General features: G+C 39.2%; 1 protein-coding gene and 1 long non-coding RNA gene across 2 annotated transcripts in view; one reads left to right on the top strand and one right to left on the bottom strand.

Moving 5' to 3' along the window:
* Window positions 1-22,602, bottom strand: part of cntfr (ciliary neurotrophic factor receptor) — a 187,600-nt gene that overhangs the window by 45,940 nt on the left and 119,058 nt on the right. The gene's annotated exons all lie outside the window — the stretch shown is intronic.
* LOC306992195 lies at window positions 19,592-21,867 on the top strand. The gene is made up of 3 exons (XR_013796232.1): window positions 19,592-19,614; window positions 21,191-21,267; window positions 21,731-21,867. It is a non-coding gene; the product is annotated as an uncharacterized lncRNA (long non-coding RNA).

Raw genomic sequence — 22,602 nt, 5'->3', positions numbered from 1 at the left:
TTAAGCTCCGTTGGCTGCCGAGCGCCGCCTTCTCCTTCCTCATCCCCATCGGCCCCCGGGGGCCTGACAAACTAGAGCCCAGAAGAAACAAAACCGCTTCTAAGGCTCACCTCTGGGTTTCCCTTTGAGCTTTGATTGCGCTAAACATCGCACTAAGCTGTCAGCTCACACAGGTTCTTTCCTTACGTGATTGCGACTAGTCTGGCTTTGAGATTTCTGATGGAAATTTCGGCTGCGGATCCTTGTATCTTTGCCCTTATGGGAACTTGCAGAGCTCTTAAGGCCTGATATAAAAGGCACTGACTGAAGAACATTTGAAAGGGACTTTAAGACTTTTTCTGTGCGATGTTATTAGTGGTGCTTGCTAAAGTACCATAACCTAGATTTGGAACTTTGTCCTTTTTTGTGTAACAGACATGAATGTTACCTTAAATTATGTACTATTACTTTAGATCAGGGATAGGCAACTCCGGTCCGGAGTTTAGCTTCAGCCCTGATAACAACTCACCTGCCTGTATCTATCTAGTAATCCTGAAAACATTGATTGCCTTGTTCAGGTGTGTAATTAGGGTTGGAGCTAAACTCTGCAGGACAGTCGCCCTCCAGGACCGGAGTTGCCTGTCCCTGCTTTAGATGATCAACTTGGCGGATGATAAAAAGTCCAGTAAACTTCTCTGTACATTGAAGGAGCATCCAAAATAAAGACACTAGAATATATTGATAGACATGAGGGTGGACTCTTTTGATTTGGACCAATCAGCAATTACATTGCAACAGTCTACCAACCACCAAGAACACCTTATAGATTGTCACCACATTATAGAATAAACAAGTGAAAAACAAATGAAGAAAATCCACTAGTGCTACAAGACAAAGTACACTTGCATTCTAGATAGAAAACAAGCCTTAACATCAGTTTTTCTTCTTCGGTAAATAAATCAAGTTTATATATCTTTACTATAAAACAAGATACAAATATTATTTGCTGAAGTGCACAAACAAACACAAATGACGACATAACCCATCCTTCAGTAACCTCTCAATTGACCCTTTCACATTTTTCCTTCGTCAAATTTTGATGAGCGTATTACAGCAGGATAGAATTGTAGAAAATAGACAGCTGTGAAAACATATTTTATTTTGTTACTTGGGTGAAACATCTTGTCCAATTCATTAGTCCGCAATGAAGAATCAATTGCCAATTGAGTTTTACTCTTTTGTTAAGAAGTAAACAGGAATATTGATAAAAAAAAAATCAAAACCCACACATTAACAGACTGGTGTTGCATAGTTCATTGCTAGACTAAAATATTAACAATAAGATGCTGAAAATGATCTGTGTGGGAAAACATAGTAGCACACTTGTTAGAGGAGAGGAGGGGTCCAGATCATGATGTGTTTGACCTGACATTCCAACCATGAGCTGCTAGCTCAGTGCTTAGACAGTTTCTCCTTAGGAAGTGCATTCCTCCATAGAGTTCGGCCTGCAGGAGGCCTTCCTCACCCTCAGGACAAATGGGCACACTGACAGCTCACGGAGCCTCATCCCTGGCTACTAAAAACACCGGAACCCTCCCCTTTTACTTCCCCACCCTGCCCAAAAGAAAGTGCATGGCCATCCGCACAGTGGAAGATCTCAAAGGGGCAAAAGCGGCAAAACAAAAGAAGGTTGCTTTTCGGAGAGAATTTGCAACCTAGCAACACTTCTATTGTTTCCTTTATGCTTTTTTCTTTCGTTCCCCCCCTTTTTGTAGGACAGAATGTTGTTGAATTAACAACAAAGACATATCTCAGCGTTCTTCCTTACAAGTGATTTCATCTAGGCTACCAGTGCCAAAAGAACAGCATTAGACGGAGATGTAGAGAAACTACACAAAAGTGTCACTTAAGCCATTTTGATTACACTAGCGTTGTAGGAAGCGAATGGGAAAGTTATTTCAAATGTTAGAGTTTGGAGGGTAAATCTGACAAAGAAAGGTCTGGGTTTTTAGATTTCCCGTGAATATTAAGTGATCTATTCCTAAAACCACACTGTCAAAGCAAAAATGCTTTATTTAAAGTTGGAACTGCTTGCCTCATTATTGTTTGCCTCACATATATGCTATAACCTCTGCATTGATAATGTGTATGATTTATTTAATGTGCATGACTGTGAAATTGTGTGTGCATGAGACTTTCTTTTTCTTGTATTTCTCAGGCCTCTCTTTTGTATTTGGATTGCATTTGAATGCAAGAATGTGAAAAACTAGGGCGGGATAAGCCCAACATTTTTTTTCCAACCTCTGTGATCTCAGTATGGTCAGCAAGACCTCACTTTATGGAGCCATAACCTTAAGAGTGCTGTCATATCATTTACAGGCGTAGCAAATGATACCTTCCAAACTCCTGGTACAAAAAGAGAAACTTCAGTACTATTTGGAATAAAAGCTGATAATTGCAGAAGTCAATGAAGAGGTGCAATTTAGCTGTCAGACGAAATACACTTACTGGTGAAAAAAAGTCCTTCTCTGCCTTCCGGAGTCCTGTTTTTCTATATTGATGCAATTTAAATGAAACAGACGAAAACATTTGCCTTTGACCTCGGCTGCTTATTCCTTAACCCCACTTTTAAATCCGAATCCTACTTGTCACTCAACGTGCTGAAAGCATCATGTGCGATTCTGACCAAGTCTACGACCCTAGACGCATCAGGTAAACTCTTTCACACACTCAACAAATCCAGCTGGTCATACAAAACCCCAAAAGGAAAGGCTGTGCTATTGGCCCCCTGCATTGTCGGCTGTCTGCTCCCTAATCTGAGGCCATTAAAAGGCCAGCACAATGAAAGACATGGTTGCAGGGGTCACTTGACAAACGTCAAATCGCCTGGCCACATGAAAGGCGAGCGAGAGAATCCCAGGCGACCACCGCTATCATCACTAACTGCTGATCTGTCAAAGCTGGCTCTGAGCCCCCCTCCATGACATGTCTGGAATGTGTGCTATGTGCTCGGCAATTGGAAGCAGCGGCGAGAGGAGTGTGGGGAGGGGGACAGGGGCTCGAGTTGCATGGAAGGCCTCTAACAGCAAAGAAAGTGGAGATCAGTCAAAGGAAACACCTAATGTTGTCTAGCCCAGCACCTAATGTGCCGTCAGACACAGCTGACAAGAAGTTCATAATCTGGAAGCATGCTGTGGGTGTTTGAAAGCTTGCATAGCCATTTATTAATTATTTAATAAAAAAATGTGTTGTCTAATGCAGCTGCTTTTGAAGTGATACACACAGCATTTTTAAATATTTGCTTTAACACACGGGTGCTCTATACAACACTTGACCTGTAAAATCAACGACATATGCAACACTTGGCCCATGCAAGCATTGATAAACAACTTTTTATATAAATTCTTCAGAATCTTCTTTGCATATTCTATTGCTGTATCAATAAAGTCAAATTGCCATTTTCATTTAACGTGGTCGTGGATGTTTGTTAATTTGGATTGTTTTATTTTTTTTCTTTTTGTATGAATTAAGATGTTTTAAAGATGTGCTCGCCTTTATCCACAAATTCCAAATCGTATTATTTGTCTATATTTTGGTTATCCTAAATTGTGCTTTTATTTTTGCATCTTGTCTAGAAGATCAGGATTCGGGGGGGGGGGGGGTGGGGTCTCCAAACAGGCAAAACCATCATCATAAATTAGTCACAGTGCTCGTCCTGTGCGGAAAGTGCCTGGCTGGCATCTTTTCAAGGAACAGCTTTGCTCCGTCTGTGCATGCATGCAAATTCATCTTCTGCCTTGGATCCTAATCGAAAGTCCAATATAAAAAAGCCCCATAAATCCTCGACAGAGGTGCATGAATCGGAGTGAGGGTGAGGCCTATAGAAGACCACTGCTATAGACCGGCTTAATGAATTGTTCTCCCACAAGTGCCAATAAATCATCAATCTCCTCTGAGTATGTACTGCATCAACTGAACGCTAGCGGCAGGGTTTGTCTTTGCCCCCCCACCCCTCATGAGAAAAACAAGGCGGCACTTTACTCATGCAATGTTTTGCTGGTAAAACATTTCTCCTCTTGACCATATGTTTCGACACACCGTAGAGACAGACAGAGCTGAGCAAATGGGAGAGGAAAAAGCCAGTCAGCAATCTTTAGCAGAATAATTTCAAAGCATCACACAAGCAAAGTCCACCATGGTACGGTGACAGTAAATCTCAGTGTAATATACTGTGTAGTGTTAACAGTCTGTGGGGTTAGCAATCTATTTAACAGTGAAAGCTGTAGAAAAACATGGTATATACTTTGTTTAAAAAAAAGCCTGGTCTCAAAGGCTTTGTCAGGGTAGGTGCTGTTGTTTTCACTCAACGTGTGTTCGTTCAGGGTGGTCTAGTAATGTAAACCAGCTCTCAACAGCTTCAAATCACTAGATTTAGACTATTTTCTTACCCATGAAAAGAATAATTTAGCATGACTTGTAGCTAACCGAAGCTATGAGTAGTAATTAAGTAATACATTTGCTACTGGTTAAATATATAACAGCAAGCAATTAGTTTAATATGTAACAGTCCCCGCAGCTTTTCAAACTGGTTAATTGTCTCTTGTTAACTGCTGAGCTGTGTGATGCTGCGGAAACCAACAGACAAACCTATCCAGGCCAATTGCTCAGACCAATTGGAGTATTCCCAGAAATCACATCGGAGTCTACATTATCACCAGTCATCCCTTTTAGCACTCTGTGACCAAAGCAACCGGTCTAATATTATATCCACTTCAGTGAAATTGTCTAAGGTGAATTTCAAAGGTAGCAACACAAGTTGTACATATGCAGCGACTAGAGCAGAGACCATCTGTAGGGGTGGAATACATGAATAATGCTCTCAGACTCTAAACCTCAAGGCAGTATTTTTATATTGAAACCATTAGCATGTGGTGGAAAAAAAATAGCAGTTCTGTTTCCACAGACCCTCTCCTGCATTGTCCCTTAACCATCCGATTATCAATGAGACAAAGGGATGTTTGCGAGATGTTAATTTTAAGGACGTAAAAAGTTCTGGTCGCTCCGGAGGGAATTCCTCGGATAGGGGCTGGAACTCTGAACTAGCACTAGAGTGAATCCCGATTTAGGATTAAGGAATACTTCACAGTGCAGTATTTTAAAATGGACATGTTGGAATTGACAAAGTGGACTACATTCTGTGACCCCGTCTTTGCATTTTCAAGTCTTGCACACAAAATAAATTTCTGCCACTGAATATTAACAGTCAGACCTAAAAGTAAACATTTGTAATCATTGTGTACAGGTTATTGGGTATCTGCTGTTCAGAACGCATTAAGAAAACTTCTCACACTGTGTCCTTCTTGAAAGGCAGTGCTGTCTTTAACATACCTACCTGGACGTTTCTAGTGATCCTGAAGAGCTAGATTAGTTGTTCAGGTGTGTTTAATTAAGACTAGTGCTCAACTCCCCTGGAAGGTGGCCCTCCATGAATAGGATTTGGACACCCCTGCTTAAAGGGTTTGTTGTATAACTTTCTTCTTTGGAACACAAAAGGAGAATTTATTGAGAAAATCCTGGCCACTGAGGTATTATTGGGGCTGTTAAGCTTAAAACTGATATAGTGCAATGATATTCTTCTAAAACCATACGATATGTCAACAACAGACAGACATTTAAGATGTTATACACTAAGAACCTTGGGGTTTACTCTAGCTCTACGTTGTGTGTTTGTGTGAGCATTGTTCTTTTGAGTCAAATCTTTTCAGTAAATCAATTAATCCAAACTTTTCAGTAGTCTGATTGATTTGTACATTAATCAGACAGATGTGGTTCTCATGATTACCTCATTGACAGCACACTGAGTGGAAAGATCAACAGTGAAAAATAACTTACATTTTAGCATGTTCATCACACAAAGTTATGGTATAATATTGTATGATCATATGATAATAAGCATCGTTATGGTGAGTTTGTGTCCTGAGACTTGAAGCTTGTGTCCAGAGGCAATTATTTGTGTCTCTTCCTTCCATGCAGTCACAAAGAACCCAATACTGCAGACAAAAAACTGATGGGGACAGGGAGGGGGCGTAAGTCATCTAGGGGGAATTAGCCTCTGAAGTGGGTCATCATGAGGGGCTAATTTGACAGAAATGCGGGGAGGAAGACTGATGATCGCTGAGCATGTGGTTGAAAAACAAAGAGGGATGGGCTGATGGATGAAGGAGGGGTGGGAGAGGTAAATGGACTGCCCTGCTAGACAACAGCATGGACAAAGTAAAGCCTGAACTGAGCAGTATTTGGGTGGTCTTTGAGCCAAGGTGGACTTCCATGAGAAAAGTGTCTCTTCCTGGGAGTTTTTCTTAGTTCTATCTTAACAATACCCTGAAATGCAAGGGAAGTTAAATATCTCTTACTGTATGTGTGTGTGTGTGTGTGTGTGTGTGTGTGTGTGTGTGTGTGTGTGTGTGTGTGTGTGTGTGTGTGTGTGTGTGTGTGTGTGTTTTGTAGAGTTCAATCATTATCATGCATGCCAAGAGTGTCTGTATTTGTGAAAGATGGGTCTTGACAGGGGTGTTCTTAATCGAGAGCACTGGGCAATGTGTTTGCACTTACTCAAAATTATTAGTCAAAAGCCCCCCCAAAAAAACCTATTGCATATGATCTGAAGCATGAAAGTTATCATGATTGAGAACCTCTAACATTCTCCAATTGGTAATAAGGGGCTTTTTAAAACTAGAGTGAAAGGTGCGATCACCAATATTTGACATAGCTATGCATTAAACAAACTAGCTAAAGAAATATAGCTTATTCCAACATAAAAAAGCTAATCTCATAGACTGGCCAATTAGATTGTCAGCAAGTCTAGCTCAACACCCAACCTGGTTAAATGTGTGTTAAATTGGTTTTGCTGACTGGTCAGCTGGTCTGCCTGGCAATTGCCAAAAACAATCCAAACAGACTGGACTAACCCGCTTGGTCAGAATGGGAGAGCTAAGATGTGCAAATAAGGATAGAGGTAAGCATCAGGCTATAGCTCACAGACCATATCATCTCCAATGTCTCACAGCTCTCCAATTAGTCAAGGATTATCTAGCGGTGAGGATGGACAGACCTCAATGAAACATCAAGCCATTCAAAAAATCCAATATTCCCTCTAAATCCCTCAGAACAGTGCTTCAGTTTCCCTTTTTTTATGAATGTGTGAGAACAGCTGGGAAGTTTGGTCCAGTCTACAGTAGGGTGGGTAATGGTGGACGGCAAAGTCTAATATTCCAAAGAAAGCCAGGGGATAAATGGTGTTCATTGTGTGGACGGAGCTCCCTGTCATTTCACAGTCATGCTAATGGCTCTAATCTGACAGTGGGCTCTGGCAGTCGGCTCTTTGCTCCTTGCCTTTTCCTGACATCCCCCCCTCTACCTCCAGCCCCTTCACATTCCTGTCCCCCGTGTCATCCGCCAGGAACGGGCGGCATTACATGCCTGTTTGTTCCCATTGTCATACAGCCTTCTCCAGCTATTAGGGTTTGGGTTAGGAGGGGCAGTGGTTTGGGGGTTAAAGACTGAGAAAACGGGTGTTATGAGGGGGAGGATGTTGGGTTTCTGCCTGAGACCACTAAGCTCAAACACTGGCCCACATTCACTCTACCCCTGCTGATCACTAGCCATTGTTTCTGATCAGTCAGGAATTTGCTCATGCAAAGCCTTCTTTGACGGAAAACCGCGGACCGTTGAGTTTGATCCACTGAAAATGACAGCAGATATTTTGCTTAGACTCACTCTGGCTTTAGGGCAATAAACCTACACATTTTTAGCCTCCTAGATCTACCCTAGACACCTGCAGATGTGTACAGTGTGGCTGCAGCCTCCTTATTATGCGAACAGACTGAGCAATTGAGCTGAAAATTGGTACACCAAGACAATCTAAAGCCATGTGGGTCGAGCAGGGATGAGAGTGAATCAGCTTAAAATACCAAGGTAATCTACTCTGACAGGCCCAAAAGCAATTGCAATTTAACAGCACATGGGTGCTTCAGAAACCCATGGGTATGCAGGATTGTTTTCATCCTGTTTTGGCCCATCAGTCCGCTAGATAATGGAGAAGGTTGCTAAAAGTTTAAGATGTATCTTCAGTGAGGTGAGGTGAAGTAATGGCTTCTAATATGCACGTAAGGAAAGTCATTTGGCCAAAAAAGCCCAACGACACATTGGTATTTGTAGACGGCTCAGTTCCTGTCTGGCAAATTTAATCCCGGCACAAAGTTGGTCTCAGGACTTATCACTCAGTGTTTAATTAGTAACTGTTAAAAGTTAAAAGTTTAAACCAGGGATTAGAAGTCCTAGTGAGAGGATTAGTCCAAAATACCAGCCTGGGTTTGGAAATAGATTCAAGGCTTTAAATGCATGGCAGAGTTCATCTCGTTGTGGAAAAAGAAACCCAGAAAGGTGTCATTATAGGCAATCATTTAAGGATGGGCGGTTCTTGCCAATGTTGGCGTGCAAATGGATTGCAAACCTCACGGTTGTGTTTGTCAGGCAGACTCCTGACACAAGAAATGCCTGACAGCTTAATTTATCAGTCTGTTAGATGGACACTTCTCCCCAAAGATGGAATGCCTTGATTTCACTCAGAATTCTAATAGGTCTGACTGCTCCAGGGCTTCTGACCTGTGGGATAAAGATTATATTACTACAAGGGCAACCCCAGAGTTGTGGTTTGCCTCAGAAAGACGGCTTCAGCCGAGAAACACTTGCCAGATGAATAGTTAAAATACAAGGGTTAAAAAAAACGGGTGGAAATAGTTCTAATGGGGGCAGCAGGAGCATAAAGTGCGCTCTAATTTCAGTCTAATTTTCTTTGAGAGGAAAATGACAGGTTAAGTTGAATGGTTCCCCTTAATATTTACCATTTCTCCTGACATTTTCCTCTGCGGTGTTCTAGTGAAAATATCAGGCAGATTAACATTTCTGATGGGTAAGCCAAGAATCCCTGCAGGAATCACATCGGGGACTTAATTTCTGCACCGCAACGACGGCATAAATGATCCCTCTGCTTATAATTAGATATCGGGACTCCGTTGTAACTTTGGAACATGCTTGGGCCAAGTGAAAATTAGTCACAGTTCAACAGATGTCTGTAATTTCTGTAAAAAGGATATGAAGTTAAGTAAAGGTTTTCAAGCCAGCTTCAGACCCAATGTAAACATTCCCTCCCACAAAGGGCAAAAAGCGGAGGATGTTGTGCTCTGTCTACATTCTCGATTGCAAAGAATTCTGGGGTTCGTCCCAAATGACAAATCACACACTTAGCCGGGAGACAGTGGCCATTTGGGAATGTGTACCAGGGTTGCTTTGGGTGCTCCGGGCGTAAGAAAGAATGAATTCCATTGATTCACTGGACCATGAATTCAGAGAGTTTTACCCCCACCGCAGCCGCCTTGCACCCAAACTTCTTTTGAGTTAAGCATCCTCTCTTCCATGCACCTACAGTCCACTCAGAACACAGTGTCTGTTTTTGCAGGGATTTTGACAAGATGTCATTTTTAAGACGAATGCATATGGAACTGAGTTTAAGTAAGCAACCACTAAAATTATTGAAAATGTTATGAAATAGTAATTTCTTAGCAGGGCTTAAAACTCTTTTTGAACACAAGGCAGCCAACCACCAGTGACGTTCATAAGCTGAACATGAGATATAGGGAACATTATAAAGAAGTTAAGAATGGATTATGGCATCTTGTATCTGTATTCAAGGCATGTTATCCTCACAAATACACACATTCTATCCTGATGAGTTCAAGAGGTTGCCGGGGATCTCAAGGAGGAGAGGATGTTTCAGTCCAAATGGTTGGTCAACACATACAGCATGTAATCGTACGGGAAGATATCTACAACAAACACAACATATAAAATAAATGCTAATTTTTTTTAACACTGTTAACCGTGTATCATAATGCGCATTAGTATCTGTTACATGTGGCAATAAGGTAACTTGAAACTTGAATACCTAAAGTCAAACAGACGTATACAAGAACAACCAATGGCCTTAAACGCTTAAACCAACAACTCATTGTCTGCTAACATATTTCACTAAATACAGTGCAGTTTGCCTCACACCACACACAGCTAAGGACTGTTTGGATCAGCAAGGCAGCATGCGATTTGGGCAAAATATGCAATTCTCATTAGGGTCTGGAGTTATGGGCTAGCCAGAACCAGAGTCCTCTGTCTCAATTAATGGCAACGACGTCCGCAATGAGAACAAATCACCTGGGTTCTCCAGACAGTCGGCTTCCATCTCCAAAGAGTCGGACAAATTCACTTGCAGACATCTGGTCCATTTACAAATTGGAAAATGCAATTTAAGGAAGAAGAAAAAAAAAAGAAACATCAAGAGAGAATTTTGTGCAGACTGAAGATTCTGCAGAAATCAAACCAAATTCCCCTCTGCACATTTGTGTGTCTGGCCCATAACTAATATTGTTTACCGGGAAGCAAGAGAGACAGTAGGAAACAATCTATAAAGTACAAGCTTGTTATTCTGAGCAAAATTTAGCTCCTTTTATTAAATGTTACATTGCTATTTCAATTACCCTTTCCCCATGTAACAAAGCTCTTTTCAAAGAGTTGCCTTTAATCCTAGAGTAAATAAAAACAGCTTTCCACATAAAGCCGGGCCATAAAGTTTTAAAATTAATGAGGCTCAGGAGAGAAGACTAAACCATCTGTAACATCATCATTTAAGTTTTATAGATTCACCCAATAAGGTTTTTATTCATGTACATTTTTTTGGACCGTTCTTACTCTGAACTTTATACAGGTAATAAAGAGAGAAATCTGTGTGAATCTCGATCTTCTGCAAAACACAAACGTAGATATTTTGAAGGACATTTGAACAAATTCATTGTATGAAAAAAATTAATTTTTCAAAATATCTTTTGTGTTCAACAGAAGAAAAAGACATACAAATTTTAGGATGAATGAACTATCTGTTACCATGAAGTCCAAATCCACAATTCACTTTTTTATGGAATGTTGCCGTGTTTATTACAAATGATTTATTCGGCCTATACATTTTTAGCAGTTTAATTTGGTTACAACAACATCATCCACAATTGCTGTTTTTGTGGCAGATTTAATATGCAATAACTGTCAAACAAATGATAGAAGTGCCTTATAAATGTTAGTAGACGCAGATTATTGAGTTACATGCCCCATTGAAACTGTTTTTTATTTTTTAGAACACTTACTACAACTGCTACAATTTCTAGTTATGTTGTCCTCGGGCTATGCACATTATTTCATTGATCTTTATTAGTCTTGAGGTTCTTAAAAGGTCAGCCAGCAAAAATAAGATTTTTTCCAGTCCTAGAATGTTGATTCTTGAAGGATACAACTAGAAACAGCTTCAGAGACGGGAATAACTCAGAAAATAGTTGTTTTAAAACACAATGCTTCATATTTGTTCTTGAACTAGATCACGAATGAAGAATGAAGGTCTTGCTTCCATTTCAGCGCTGTTGTGTCTCAGAAAGGATTGATTCTTGTAGGGGATTACGTCGGCCCCCATAATGACGGTATGTAATAATTAATGGGATTAGGAGATTACAAAGCGCTCTTCCAATCTGCGCCCAGGGCCGTACCGCCTGTACTGTCTTTACTCTTATCTGATGGCACGATCTCGTCGCTGTGTGCCCCAGTGTTTTAGCAACGTCTTATTCTGGGCAACAGGCGCCAGTCTTCAGATAAAACAACTCAATGCAAACAGACAGCAAACAAGGGATAAGCAGTTCAGCAGAAATCATTGCTGCTGTTTGTATGACCTTAAATCATTGTTGAGATGACATATTCCTGGGACAAAAAACAAACAAACAAAAAAACACATGGAGTCAATGTAAGAGCACATTCGATGGTAACAGATCATTGATATTGGGCCAGTTTGTGTTTCATTAGTGCACCAGTTAAACAGCTAATCAGGAGTTAATGATTATCAATATGATACAAAAAAGTGTGAAGTTCAAATATATTGGACAGATGCAATAATAAAAGGTAGCATAATCAAAAATTTAGTATTTAGCTCCTGTCCCCTGACGCAAAACCCATTAAGGACATGTACGTAGACATATTTCTGTTTATTTTTTACACAATTCTCTGGTGTCCACAAATCATGTGAAAGGTACACTCTAAAAAATGCTGGGTTGTTTTAACCCAATTTTGGGTCAAATATGGACAAACCCAAACGTTGGATCAAAAATGCAATTTAAAAATTTAACCCAATGGCTGGGTTTGTCCATATTTGACCTAAAATTGGGTTCAAACAACCCAGCATTTTTTAGAGTGTACTGGTTTTACATGGTCATGGAGTTGACCATGACATACACAATTTGTATGTGAAGTGATTTTTATCACACGTCTCACACATGCTGTAAATATAACAACTTGTATTGCACATTTGTTTGAGGACCATTTTTGTGTAAAAACAAAAAATCTTAAAAAGAGCAAATTCTCATATATACAATGTATACTGTTGTGCAAAAGTGAGTGTTTTTTTTTTGTTTTTTTTTTATAAATTAATCCTGTTATTCAGCAAGGGTGCATTAAATTGATCAAAACGGAAAATTTTTGCCCCCAAAATTCTGTTCTGTAGAACTTTGTACATCAAAGAATCCTGAACACTCTCACAACTTACTCAAATATACTGTATTAATAAGAAATATTTATTAAACACCAAATCAACATACTAGAATGATTTCTGAAGGATCATGTGACACTGAAGACTGAAAATTACAGCAAAAAACTAAAACTGTTCATTTAAATTGTAATAATATATTTTAATATTACTGTTTTGTTGAGCAAAAATCTTCCCGACCTCAATGTTAGTGAACGTGTACATTCCAAACACTAAAAAAATTACATTGTGCAGATGAAACCGCTCAGATTATAATAATGTGGTAGGCCGATGGTTAAAGGTCTACTAAATGAATAAAAGAGCACATTTTCCCACATTAACAGAGCTTGACACATTGAACTAAACACTTCTACTATTGCTGATCAGTATAATTTAACGCAGAGAGCTCTCAAACTTAAACTCCAGAGAATATGTTAAAAAAATACAGCCATGAAAATACCAGCTTGTCGTTGTGTTGTGCACTAGCATGCTAATAGGCAGAGAATGGGAGGAAAAAGTCTGTCTGAAAGCACTAAATGTAGCCGGACATCTCTTAAATGAATGAGGCACAAAGGGGATTACCTCACCACATTTCTTCTGTTACTTTTCCACACACATAAAAGCAACTTCTCAATGCGTGTAACAATTCTAATTTGGGCCAAGGAATGGAGGGAGGGTGCCGGGGGAATCAAAAGACGCCGCTCTGGTCTGTGGATGGGGATGGAATGTGACAATGCTAATTATTGCGTGCAAAGCTACACAAACCACAATTCCACCTGATAATGGAAGTCTTTTCCTTTCAAAAACGCCTTCTGGAGTCACTAGTGTGAAAATCACTCCCACATTCTTTTCGTTTCGAAACTTAAGAAACCTTTTTAATTGTTTTTGCAGCAAAAATATTAAATGAATGTCAAAAATAATAATAAAAGTAACTTTAAAATGTCTGTCATGATGGCAGGTCAATTTAAATATAACTGCAAAATGACAAATGTATAAAACAATTGGAACGTCAAATGGAGAAATGTGCCTGTGGCAACATTTACATTAAACTAAAACAATTTCAATCATATGAAATCAGTAACAACAAAAATAATACTTGCATTGCAGTGGCACAAGCATATAGATTGTATTTACACTGTTTAATGCTGCTCAGAGGTGGCATGAATGGAATTACAATGGCATAAATAATGTTATGGGATAATGTTTTTTTTTTTTTAAATCAACAGAGAAATATGAAATGATGGTAAAAACGAAATGATACTTTAAAATATTCAATTAAACCCGGGAGTAGGTGGCGGCAAGTCACTGTTTTAATGAGCAAGTCATCGAGTCAAGTGGCTGGCTGCATCTGAAATTGTAGGCGAAAAAAAGTGACAAAGTTTGTCAGAATTCACAGTACTCAGGCAAAAAGTACCTGGATGACATACTTCTTCCGGTGAGATTCTGAAGTGTGCATATGATGGACACTTTACTATTCCATGAGGCCACGGGAGAGGGTTTGTGAATGGCAGTGAAGCGACGTAACTGAGGCTGGTAGGTCACATGATAATGACAACATGGCGAATGTAGTACATCCAGATTACATTCATACAATATAAAACATACTTTTTTAGCGGTTGTGAAGTAATTACTTAAAAATAAGTACCTACTCAAGAGCGTATGCGATTTTGTACACAGTCGCTGTATTTATTATTGAGTCATTGAATCATTGACTCTCCCAATTGACCCTTCGCAGGGAGCTTGATTGACAGGTGATCTGACCAATCATACTTCGCCATCCGCCATTTTGAGAGTTAGTAGATTAACATGGGAGGATTTGAACTTGAGAAGCGGAGTGTAAAACAACATTTCCGCGGTTAAAACAACATTCCTTCTGATGTTCATTCATGTTTATTTGATGCTATAAATGAACTAGAAGGAAGAGATGATCGGTTCACGAGCAGCTTTAACTGATGCTCTACAGCGATCTGCCAGACACATTAAAGAGCCACAAAACAGTATTTATTGTTTACATTTATAAAAAAAATAATAATAATTTTGAAAGGTGAGACTTTGTTTTATACATTTAATATCAAAAGTAACCGAAAAGTAACCTGGCCGAAAAGTAAAAGAGCTACTTATACTGACAATACTGGGTTTAAAACTTCACATTATATTACCCTTGTTGTTTTTCGAAATGTCGTATAAAATCAATGTCACATTTGTGATCGTATGGATATTTAACACAGTCTCACCCCAAAACGTCACATACTGACGGGTCTTAACCATACGGCAACATACGACGAAAAGGGTACCCTTTAACGTCCATGTGTGACGATTCGGGTATGGTTGGGTTTAGGTATGCGTTAGGGTATCGCTAGGAGGCGCTGCTGGTGCGCTTATGTCTGCGTCTCATATTGACGTTATAGGGGTACCCTTTTCGTCGTATGTTGACGTATGGTCAAGACCCGTCAGTATATGACGTTTTGGGGTGAGACCGGGCTGGGATATTTGGGGAAAATTTCATTCTCGCTCGTACAATAAATTATCAACATTTACATCAAGAAAAACTCAAGAAACTCAAGAAAAACAATGTTTGTGTATCAAAGAGAGTTTGAGTCTTAAATGGATCTCTATGCACAGTCTGTCTCTATATATATTCTCCATGCTAGTAAGTTCTAAATCCCCACTTTTACAAAGGTGCATTGTCGAGAATGACAGTAGTGTAACGCGATTTTCTAAGGCTGAAGACTCTGCATGCAATCGCTTGTGTGAATGCAGTCAGCCTTGACCACAAAAGATAAGTTCATTTGATTGGATGTCACACTCTAAAAAATGCTGGGTTGTTTTAATCCAAATTTGGGTCAAATATCGACGAACCCAACCGTCGGGTTAACATTATTTATTTAAAAATGTAACCCAACGGCTGGGTTTGTCCATATTTGTCCCAAATTTGGGTTAAAACAACCCAGCATTTTTTAGAGTGCATGCAATTGACCATTTACGGCACTAACATTTCCCTGTTTTTACACTAGAGGCAGTATTTTGCCTTTTAAAAACAAATGCATGTTAACGTTATATGAATCCTCTGGGGACCGCAAACGCGCCGGCGCGTTTTGCTAGGTTTTTTTTATGCTCGTTTTTTTTTTTTTATATGGTGTGGTAGAAATTAGAATCAAATGAATGGGAACACTCTTGGCATCACTGTTGTACACTATTACCAATAGTTTTGACAAAGGCAAATGTCAGATAAACACACAATTGCAGAAGCAACCATGTAATTTTAACTTGCTTCTACAAGTATTTGAGCTCTTCTGTCATGACTTTTGCGTCACGGGACTCTAATTCAAGCACATCGCAAGTGCATTTCTGTACCAGGTGAACTACGAAGCAAGTTTGCTTTGGTAGAAAAGCCATAATGGAGCTGGTTATGTGATGCAAATGACAATATTTACATTTACAAACAATGGCAAGAGTGATTTGAGCTCACAAATCTTTATTAATCTGCCCTGTAATCATATGTGTGAAGTTGTTGGTGTTTTACTGTGCTCATAACTAGTGATGCACCGATGTGAATATTGTGGCCGATACCGATAACCGATATTAATATTGCTGTTATGGCCGATACCGATATTTACCGATGTCGATATCTCTGTATAGAAAACAGATTTTTATGATAATCAAATAAAGAGCTATTTTCCAAAACTTTTTTTTTTTTTACTTTTGTAATTCATTTTTATGACTGATATTGGGCACCTTTACCTGTGTACCAGACGCGATGCGATAAGATCCAGCGACAAATAATTTGTCTGTCCACTCTAGCCCCGACGTGACATGCGTACAAATCAATCAAAACCCAGAGCCAATCAGAACAGCGTGTGGACGGGCTCTCGCGTCAAGTGCACAGCACCAGAGAGTAATCTTGACGGCAATCGCAAGAAAATGGATAAGTAGCTACATAATCAAATTCACAAATATTACACCATTTAAACAGTATTCAAATACATAGGCTACTGAGTTACTAAAACAATCTTTGTCAAATAATACATTTGTTTCTTCAGTTTGAACCTTCTTGTTTCCTTCCATTTGTTTAATTTCAAGATCTGAGGTGAATTATCCATTGTTGCTTTTACAGCTCAAAGCTGGAGCACTAAATGATATTCAAAGTCACATTACACGCTTTTAACATTAAATAAAGCACATAAACAGTGCCTGAGATTATCATTGCCACACGTTGTCTTTGTTGTTCCAGCGCGACGTCGCGGAAAAATCATAGACAGTATATAAACAGAAACAGTTTCTAAAATAGAATCATCGCGTGTCGCCGTCGCGGCTGGTTAGGACATAAACTCTGATTAACATGGAAAAGATACCTTTTATCGTGTGTCACGGCGTCGCGTGTTGTTAGGACACGGTGTAATGACTAGTTTGCGCGCCCACAATGAAGTGCGCGCCCCTACACACAAACACGGGTTCAAACCTCGCCCCGTCCAGCACGGATATAACAAATGTTGATCGTGTGCCCACTATAAAGTACGCACCAGTACACATAAAAACTGTTCCCACAGTATCAGTTATTCCCCTCGCTCTGACGAGAGACGTGATAAAGGGTGCACCCTCTGTAAAGCGCGCGCCCCTACACACGAGCGCTGTTCACAGCGCTGAAATGCGCTAGTGTAAGAACAAACATCCCCGCCCCCACACGCACGTCAAATACACAGGAATGATAATCGGCCTGTTCACATCGACCCTATTTTGACATCGGAACGATACCGATGTGTAAAACAATGACCATATCGGCCGATATTATATCGGCGGCCGATATATCGTGCACCACTACTCATAACTACACTCTAAAAAATGCTGGGTTGTTTTAACCCAATCTTGGGTCAAATATGGACAAACCCAGCCATTGGGTTAAATTTTTAAATTGCATTTTTGATCCAACGTTTGGATTTGTCCATATTTACCCCAAAATTGGGTTAAAACAACCCAGCATTTTTTAGAGTCTAGTGTACATTTCAGCTGGAAACTGCAGTAAATTGTATGTATAGGTACGTTTTTGAAGTAGACAGAGGCACGTTTTTCCAATGAACCTAGGTTGGAAAAGAAACAGTGAGAGAAAGGGCAAATGAAAGACATCAACCCCTCTAAAAGAAACAAAAGTTTTTTTAAAGAATTTGCAGTTGGGACACACAGAAAGATACAGCGAGACGGCAGAAAGAGCCACATCAATGGCGCCATATATTCAAAGAGCAACAAACAGAAAGAAATGAGGAACGAAACCAGAAGGAGATGATCACCAACATGTTGGAGAAGCTCTACATGGAGCGTACTGTTCTCTCGGGATGAAGTCATGAATGGTGTCCTGCAGAGTCGGGTTTATTCACTCGCTGCTCTGCCATGCTGTGGCTTCCTCTGGTTTGCTCTTCTTTTCTTCTGACACCAAAAGACAACAACTGACTGAAGTCTTTCAGCGCACATCACCAGGCCTTTGTGGAGCGTAATCAAAGGACGTGAATGTTCGCCACAGCCAGGAATCGTCATGATTTGTCCGAGCATTGAGTCTGAAAGGACAGGTTTTGCCACATAGTTGGCTACAATGACCGCAAACGTTCTGGAAAGACGACAGGCTTCAGAGATCTGCTTGTGTTCAAACATGACATGGTTTAGGTCAAGAAAAGATTTGAATAAAGAACATTATGGCATTACTTACTCAACTCAATGTCGTTCCAAACCATGGTAACTAAATAATATTATTGGTTTAGAACTTAAATAAACAAAAATAAAACATACTTTTCATGTTTCGCCGCTGATTTTGCATGCTAAGCACAGAAAAAGCAGCGGCTCGGTTTTACATAGACGTGTTTAATTAAACAGGGTTGTGTCCTCATGTGACCTAACTGCATTCAAGACAACAAATACATTTTGTTTGCCAATTGGTGTTGCTAAGTTAATTTAGTTCCCTTGTCATTATACTAATTAAGTCATCCCAGTTTTAAATTAAATCTTAAATGAATGTCTTAAATTTATCACTGATAAAACACACAACCGTTGGGACTGCGAGTCATATTTCATGAAGAAGTTTCTATCTATCTAGTATCTTTCATCTAAAAAAAAGTCTGCTTCTGTATTCTAGGTTATTGCTGTGAGTGGGGTAACATAAGATCTTGAAAACTGAAAAAGCGCTCCTTATGAAATATTCATCATTCATGCGTTCGCCTGATGATATACACTGTATGCTGTCCACATGTGTTCATATTTTACTAAACGCCCCAGTCAAGCCTTTGAAGATACACGCATGCAGAACGGAAGAAAGTCGTCTCATAAAGTGCATGGAATAAAGTTAGACTGCCATGTTCTTAATCAGTATTTTTGTCTTGTTTTACAATAAAAATAAATAAATATACTTTCAATATCAAATTATGAGAGCAGCAACTGCATACAATATATAGTCGTTATCAGAGAAAATGATTTTCAAGGTAATTTTTTGTGATGAAATCCAATAATTTTCATTACATTTGTGTTTAAAGTAAATATATAATAAAAATAAGTTAAATGTAGGTACTTAAAAAAACAGGATTTTTTTTATCCTGATGAAGATTTATAAATTTAAGAGCAAAGTTATTCCTGTTTCAGGATGGCAACACAGACTGAACTATTAGCTTACAACACAATACACTCTAAAAACTCCTGGGTTATTTCTTCAACCCATTTTCTGGGTTATTTGTGTTGGGTTAAAATTATGGGTTATTTTTTCAGTGAGTACCCATTTTCTGGGTTATAGGGCTAATATTTTGACCCAATTCCTGGGTTGTTTGAGTTTCTGGGTTATTTTTCAAAGAGTAACCCATGTTCTGGGTCCCCCCTCGGCTCCTCCCCCTGCAGTTGTTCTGGAATTTTCTCACAGCAGACATTTGAAATAACCGACACTTCGCGCTCGATCCGTTTTGGCCTGTGCTTCTTCGATGCAACTTCGTCGTGTATTCAAGGTAAGCGAGTATTTTCAGTGTTGATATAATGTAATATTTTCTGTGTCCATGTCCCCGTTGCTAGTTTAGCACCATTTGCTGAAAAAATTACCATGGCTTTGCTACGTTGAGACTAGTGTTAGCTGTGGTACGTTAACTTAATTGTGGTTGTCATGTAAAGTTAGCTAACGTTACGCTATCGCGAAAACATCTAACTTAACTAGTTTAAAGTCTGTGTAAAGTCAAAATAAATATGTGTTTTGAGTTTGTCAGACTAAAGAAGAAAGTGTAAAACCACCCAGACAATTTGAATGATTAAAAATAACGATAGGTTCATGAAATTAGGTGACAAAATGGTTGAAATGCTTTTTACACATTGTTGAGAAATACATTTATGACCTAGGCTATTTAATGTGTTTAGAAGAAAATGACTGAATTCACTTTTCACGGTCTTTAAATTCTATTTTTCATAACATGTGCTGTACTTATCTCATTGTTATAATAACGGCAATAATACGGTAACGTTAAGTAACGTTAGCTAACGTTACAGTGCAGCTAACTTAGTGGCGACGTCGTGCCCATAGACAGTATATAAACGGGTCGTGCCGCGGCTAGAGCGACGACACAATCGTTGAGTTATGTTTAACGTTACCAGCTGCGCCGTGCTTATCATATTATACAGTGCTCTACTGGCCGAAGTAAAACCTGTTAACCTTTGCAAGTGCGCCGGCGCACTGAAGCGTTATTTGGTTAAATAGTTCAAAGTTACTATCAGATTTAATGTTATTACCGTGACAAACTATACATCATTAAAAATATATGACTTAAGTTTCAGTATTTGACCACTATTGTATTCTGAGAAACTTATATTGACAGTTATGTCTTAATTTGTGTCAGAAGTTATGAAAAAATGAGTCCTTTAATATGAATTATGATCGTCAGCCGCTCTCATTCAAAAAAAAAAAAAAAAATCCTGTGCTGTCGTCATGACAGCGCTTGACAAAACAACGTGCCTCAGGGCTTTTAGCTCAAAAATGTGCAGATTTGGAGAAATATTGATAGATTCTCATAGGTTTACATCAGAGTTCTATAGACAGGAATAATATTTATTGAATTTATACCCAAATGTGTCGATGTAAGGACGCCCCTGACATAAACAAAGCTAACAGAGATCGCTGTAACATGCAGATAAAGACGTTGTGAAGACAATTAACATGATTGCAATGATATTTGATTGACCTGTGTTCTTCGAGCCATGCCAGGTATTTTCATAATAATAGATTATATTTATAATGTAATGCTAATGGATATAGACTTTATCATCGTGCTGAATACTATAAAAATAATATATTGTTTGTCTAATTTTTTTGTCTGAAGCCCAATCAGATCACAGAAGGTTATTTAAAACAGCCAGTCGTTAGTAATTATAATGCAGACAAAAGAAAAGCATATTTTATGCTTTTAGTACAAAGGGTTCAGTTTGGGTATGCCATTTCTGAGGATTTTTCAAAAGTGGGGTTGCAGCCTAACAGGTTAAAGAAGCGGGTCAAGTCTTCGAATTGTTGCTAACCTCTATATTGCTCTATATTTTCTCCAGGTCATTTTAAATGGACAGCTTTGTCGCTGATGTGCCAACTGAGTGGCGGCTTTCTGAGCTGATAGAGAATTTTAAAGGTGAGCATTTTACTCTTACTACCCTTATATCATCTCTCTATACCTAAAAAAAATTCTTTAATTGGGCTTAAATGTGTCGGTGCAAGATTCTGTGAAAGTCACAACTTCTTCAACAGTGGAGTATGCATATCTATATAACCCTTATAAAGATACTTGTGCCTTGTCTTTAAGCTGTTATGCATAAGAATAGGCCAGATATTCACCTTTGCATTAATGTCATTACACTTGTTAATGAAAGAAAAGATGGACAGTAGTATAGACTGTCATTCACACTAAATGGGCAATGCTGCAAAATAACCACATTAGTTAACTAGGAAATTGGGCCACGTTAAAAAACAACAACACAACATTCCCTTAAAAGTGATTATTTTTTAGCTTTATAATCAAAGAGTGTCTGGTGAGTGGTTCACAATTGTCTCGACTTATTAGTAATACTCATGTTGTCTTGTTTTCTGTCTTTCAGATGAAGACATGGATGAGGAGGCATTTCTTCTCTTAGATGAGGACACTATCAAAAATCTTGTCCCCAAAGTTTGTCCCAGGCTTAAATTCCTAAAGCTCTCCAGAGACTTTAAAGGAGAATTACGGCGAAAAATGAACCTAGAGGTAATTAACACATGGTTACCGAGTCGACCGTTCTTTGGGATTTGTTTTCATAATAATCGAATGTAAAGAGTTTTATCTCTAAAAACTGATTAGCTTATAACGCTATATCTAATATAAGTAAAAAGAAATTGTTAGTTAATACCACTAACAAGTAGCCTGGCTAACGCCAGACCCAATTCTCGTTGAGACTTGGGTCTGGGAACCACATGTGCATTTTCTCGTATTTGAGGCGTGGTTTACGAATGCGCCGGCGCCGTTTATTGGGTGCTAAGAATGTCTATCAAATGCGCCTGTACGTAGCTCATAGCCAATCGTTTCCATTATACCAGATGACGTATGTAGAGAAATGGTTTAACGCCAAACGCTGCTCTTTTTTCTAAATAAAATTGCGATCTAAACTACTTAGAACAATATCTAAGGCTGCATCAAAAGGTAGCTTCGCGTCTGCATGTTGACTCCATAGATATAAACAAACTGCTTAGTTGTGTCGCAAAGATGTCGTCATCGTCTTGCTGCTCCCTCCCCGTTCTGTGATTGGTTCCCTAAACGAGGCGAAAATCAGGTCCATGGTTTCCAGACTGCCTTTCAGCGAGAATAAAATCGCGCTGCGCAAAGGCAGTCTGGGGAAACCCAGGCTAACTAACAAGGCTCAAAATAGCCTAACACTAACACGGTAGCATAATGAGGGTCCCTACATGCAAACCGAAGCATTGAGAACTTTTTAAGTGT

The sequence above is a fragment of the Phoxinus phoxinus genome, assembly GCF_949152265.1.
Source record: "Phoxinus phoxinus genome assembly, chromosome: 23".
NCBI classification, from domain to species: domain Eukaryota; kingdom Metazoa; phylum Chordata; class Actinopteri; order Cypriniformes; family Leuciscidae; genus Phoxinus; species Phoxinus phoxinus.
This window is presented reverse-complemented; position numbering and strand designations above follow the sequence as displayed.